The 5,474-nt window shown below is 40.0% G+C and overlaps 1 non-coding gene across 1 annotated transcript; it reads right to left on the minus strand.

Annotated features, from left to right (window-relative positions):
- Positions 1 to 4,519: 4,519 nt before the first annotated feature.
- LOC147924536 (small nucleolar RNA R71) lies at positions 4,520 to 4,626 on the minus strand. Its single transcript, XR_015588049.1, has one exon. It is a non-coding gene; the product is annotated as a small nucleolar RNA R71 (small nucleolar RNA).
- Between the last annotated feature and the right edge of the window lie 848 nt (positions 4,627 to 5,474).

Below are 5,474 nucleotides of genomic sequence, written 5' to 3' on the forward strand. Positions count from 1 at the left end.
AAAAAAAAAGTTAAAATCAAGGATGTGGGTAGTTTAATTCTAGGGGGTTTAAATAAAAAAAAATGAATGAGAAAAGGGTTAGATAGTTAAGCTTTGTATGCCCAAATTGTTCTCAGTCTTAGATAGTTTTCACAACTGTCTAGCATTCCTTTTTTTTGAGAGAAAACCACCTAAAGAATTTGTTTCTAAACCACCTTACCAAAAAGCCTTACCCTTGAAACCGATTGAGCTTGATTCACCTTCCATTTGCAAGAATTCGTCAAACACTTAATTGAATGTGAAAGAGATGTTCCTTATCTTTAGTTGGAGGTTGAGCTAGATCGATGCATGGTAATAAGCATAGAAAATTATTTGTAAGTATGTTGATTGATCTTAGCACCATTAAACTATCTTTAAGGACTATAGCTTGAATCCTTTGATTAGCATCTTAAGGTTATGAGTTCCCGCTTTCAAACCGTACCCTCTTACTTCCTTGCTAGAGGACTAGCAAGATTTAAGTTTGGGGGTCTGATAACTCTCTAATTTACATATTTTTAGCATATTTTTTGTCCATATTTTGCATTGTTCATACCTTTAACTTAGCATTTTTAGGTCATTTACTGTAGGAATTCACTTTTAGAGCATTTAGGGTGTTGCATTTCTGCATTTGCATATTTTGGATGAAAACAGGTGCTAAAGAGCCAAAAAATGGGGAAAAACAAGGACAAATCGAGCATGTACCCGAAGGAGCCATCGAGCTACAAGAACAAATCCGAACCCCAACACGATCGAAGAGGATCCAAGAGCGTGAAGAGCAACCCAAAGATCCACCCGAGGAGTAACCCGACTTCACCCTCGTGTACCCCATCGAGTAGACCATCAGGCAAGTCTGGGAAGCTAGGTCAAATGGGTTTCCATATATAAACCCCCTCTTCCCCTAGCTCGCAAACAAGCACGCCGCAGACCCTCAAACCAGAGAGCGAGAGCTTCTGTGAGAGAACTGAGCGACTCAACATTTTTCTTTTTGTTTTGCATTTTTATTTTGTAGTTTTAGATTTCTATCCTATACTCTTTCTACTCTACTCTATCTTTTAATACAATGTCCTTTTCATTCATTTTGATTGCTTTGTTATTCGTTTCTATGTCCGAGTAGTGTAGTAAAGTTTTTAGGGATGGGATAGATGATTTTGTATTCTTGATCGGTTAGGATGCTTTAGTTGATTGTGATGATTGATAGATTTCCTTCTAGGTTGGTGTTCTTAATGCTGTCAACAGACCGAAAGGTTGAGATTAGATCTAGGGCGTTTACAATGCTACAGGCCGAAAGGAGTAGATAAAATGCTTGATTTAGCCAATGCTAGAGGTTTACTTAACTCTGAGTAACAAAATTAGATGAGTTTAAGTCAACTAACAATAATGAATCGTTCTTAATGCCTGCTTGTTCATATTGCTATTGCGACAGTGTGGTAGTGTGTTCAAGGTTGATTGTTACTAGTGCGGAAGTGTGGTGACAAGATCTTAGAGGTTTATTGTCTAGGAAATAATTGCTTGAGGCATGTAAGACATCCGTAATGGTCTAGAACACTTAGGATTCGATTACCCCCATCCTTAGGAACTTTCGTATTTTATTTGTTTGCATTTTCTTCACTCACTCGACCACTTACCCGATCAGGTACACGATAACCTGCATCGAGTAATACCTCGAGCTGTTCATACCTCACTTGCATACTCGATCACCCCACTCGATCCTGTACTCGATTGCTTGCATCGAGTACTTAGGTCGTGTGGTTTACTTGTTTATATTCTTTTACTTTGTTTATTTTAGGATTGTTAGAACCAAAACCCTAATTGCTTGGCTTGACTTGTATTGTACTGATCATATCCTTCCTGCTAGCAATACACAACCATTTGGATTGATAACCTTTTGTACTACAACTGCATAGGTGATGTTCATATATTTTACCATGTTTTCCCTTAGTTTATTCACATCTTTTGCATCTTTTTCTATCCATTCTCACCATTATTGTGCAGCTTTAGGACTAATCATGCATTATAGTGTAGTTGCATTGCATTTGCATCTTTTCATGCATAAACAGGTGATTTTGGAGCTTAAGGAGCATGGAAGCAATGGAGAAGAGATGTGAAGCAATCATGAAGAGGAAACAAGGGAGTTAAGGCTGAAGAACAGGGAATCCGGAGTCCAGCTCGACCAAGCACTCGACCGAGTGGGAGATGGACTCGACCGTGTGGATTTGCACAAGAGAAGCCAGCTCGACCCCCAGCTCGACCGAGCACTGGTCGAGTTGACCGATGCGTGGACCACTTTGACTTTTCCCATTTTTAGGGCTTCCACCTCCCCCACTATATAAGGACTTGTACTGCAGCCACCTGAACCAAGTTTTAATCTAGATTTTTAGTCAGCTTTTCAGATATTTTAAACCTAGTTTTTGCCTTTTAAGGAAAATTATTCCTTTTGCTTTTTATTTTCTTTTTTAGATCTTGTACTTGGAAAAGAAGAATTTCCTCATACTTGTTGGTTGAATAACTTTCTAAGTATTGAGAATCTGAGTTTGATTTCTTCTTTAAAGTTGTAGATCTTAATCTTATCTTTCTAATCATGCAAGTTTCAATGATTTCTGGGTTTATGATTTGTTTGATCATGTCTTGTTGTGAGTAGTCTTCTTAGGATCTTGAGGATGGGTTAGGATAGATTGATCTTGTGGTATATCTGATTTGATCAAGCTTGATTGTTGTAGATCTCTTCTAGGCTAGATGTTCTTAATGCTGATCCTATATCTGAGAGGGTAGGATCTGATCTCAAGCTTTTTAGCATCACACCAATGTTTAAGAAGCATAGATAAGGCTAGATCTAGAGCTTACCATTAGGCTTGCTAAGAGATTAGAGGTCTTGTTTGGTTTGAGATGTATTGCTTAATGCCTGCTTGTGTAGATTCTTTTCATTGTGAGAGCAAGTCTAGGATTGCATAGGTTTGATTGTCTCTTGACCATGAGAGTGGGAGAGACTTGTCTTAGATTAATATGTCTAGAGGTTAGCTCATAGCATTGCTTGAGATTTGTTGATCAAGTTAGATTACCACAATGGTTAGTTTATCCCATGAATCCATCCTCAGGAACCTTCTTTGTTTATTGAGTTTAAAGTCTTAATCTTGTTATTTGCCTGCTGTTTGATCTGTGTTATCTTTACTCTGTTTTTATTGCATTGCTCTGTTTTTCCGGATTCGTCTAGCTCGACCACTCACTCGACCTACACTCGGTCGAGTGCTGCTCGAGTTCATCCCCAGAACTCTTGTTTATGATCTGTGTTTGTCTTGTTTCATTTCTGTTTAATTTCCATTGCATTCACTTAGGATCTAGTTCATCACTTGTCTTGCATTAGTTCTTATCTAGTGTTTACAGTTTCTGTTTCTGTTCTTAGTTCATAATCATTCTGTTTTATTTGCATCTAGTTCTTAGCTCTTGTAATTTATTTTCTGCATTTTATCATTATCATCATAGGATTGTTAGTGACAAAACATCCTTTCATATTTGTCTTAACTTAGATTCATATGCATATCTTGATTGTTCACAAGCACTCAGACTGGATTGACACCTCTTATACTGCAACTGCATAAGGGGAATTGAAAAACCCATCATTCCATATCATACCATTGCACACACTCATTCACCTATCATCATTCAACACAACACAATAATTCATGTTTCAATTTGGCGCCGTTGCCTGTTTGAGTTAGTTTTTGTGACATTTAGGATCCATATTAGTCTAAGATTAAGTTCTTGTATACATTTGTGAAGTTTCTGCACTTGAATCTTGTGTTTGGGGTTGAAGTTCCATTTCAGGTACCACTCGACCAGTCACTCGACCACCACTCGACCGAGTAGTGCTCGAGCACTTGATCGAGCCAGACCCCGGATCTCTGTAAGCCTTTTTTCCAGTCACCCTACCTTCCTACTTGAGCCTGTGCTCAGTCGCTTGCTCGGGAAAAATTGTTTGCGTTCGTTGATGCACACAAGGTCCAAAGGAAAGGACAATCTTCTAAGGCATAGTGACAGCATCAACAAGTTGAACAAGGGTTTGGGATCCAAGAAGAAGAGAGTTGTTCAGCAACAACAAGAGGCTCCAGTAGCTATGGATCAGCAAGATCAGGTTCAGAGACCAAGACATATTGGTGCTGGAGATGCACCCAACACACACAACCAAAGAGCTGGCATTGTACCACCAACAGTTGCCAATAACAACTTTGAGATCAAGAGTGGATTGATTTCAATGATTCAGGCCAATAAGTTTCATGGATTGCCTATGGAGGATCCACTTGATCATCTTGATGAGTTTGACAGGATTTGTGGTCTTACCAAGATCAATGGAGTAAGTGAAGATGGTTTCAAGCTGAGGTTGTTCCCTTTCTCTCTTGGGGACAAGGCTCATTTATGGGAGAAGACTCTGCCCACTGGTGCTATCACTACTTGGGACCAATGTAAGAAGGCTTTCTTGGCCAAGTTCTTCTCCAATGCTAGGACAGCAAGGCTGAGGAATGAGATCTCTGGATTTGCTCAAAGGAACAATGAGAGCTTTTGTGAAGCTTGGGAAAGATTCAAGGGCTACCAGACTCAATGCCCTCATCATGGTTTCAGTATGGAGTCATTGTTGAGCACATTGTATAGAGGAGTGCTTCCAAAGTTCAGAATGCTTCTTGACACAACCTCCAATGGAAACTTCCTCAACAAGCATGTGGATGAAGGCTGGGAGTTAGTAGAGAATCTTGCTCAGTCAGATGGCAATTATAATGAAGATTATGATAGGACCATAAGGAGTTCCTCAACTGATCAAGAGGACAAGTACAAGAAGGATCTGAAGATGGTCAATGAGAAACTTGACAAGATACTCCTTAGCCAGTCCAAATCTATTCACTTCATTGGTGAAGAAGAAGCTCCAGTTCAAGAGGGGGAGAATGAGTTTGCTGAGCTTTGCTATATGCAAAACCAAGGTGGATTCAAGGGCTACAATCAAGGTGGTTTCAAGAACAACAACCTATCTTATAGGAGCACCAATGTGGCTAATCCACAAGATCAAGTTTACCCTCCTCAACAGCCTCAACAGCCTCAAGGGTTCCAAAACTATATCCCCAAACAACAACAGCAGGTGTTCCAGCCCCAGTTGTGTCCCCCACCAGGGTTTCAGACTAACCAAGGCCAAGAACAAGACCTTAGAGCTATGATTCAGCAGCTGTTGATTGGTCAAACACAAGGGAAGATTGAGGAAGCCAAGCAGTTTGCTGAGCTAAACCAAAGGCTTACATCCCAGTATAATGACCTGAACATGAAGTTTGAAGGACTTAACTCTAGAGTGAAGTACATGGAGAGCAACATAGCATCTACTTCAGCTCCAAAACCCACCCAACTCCCTGGAAAAGCTGTTCAAAATCCAAGGGAGTTCACAGCCAAAGCCATCCTACTTCAAGAGGAAGAAGTCACTGAGG

The sequence above is a fragment of the Camelina sativa genome, chromosome 17 (assembly GCF_030686135.1).
Source record: "Camelina sativa cultivar CO46 ecotype springtype chromosome 17, ASM3068613v1".
NCBI classification, from domain to species: Eukaryota; Viridiplantae; Streptophyta; class Magnoliopsida; order Brassicales; family Brassicaceae; genus Camelina; species Camelina sativa.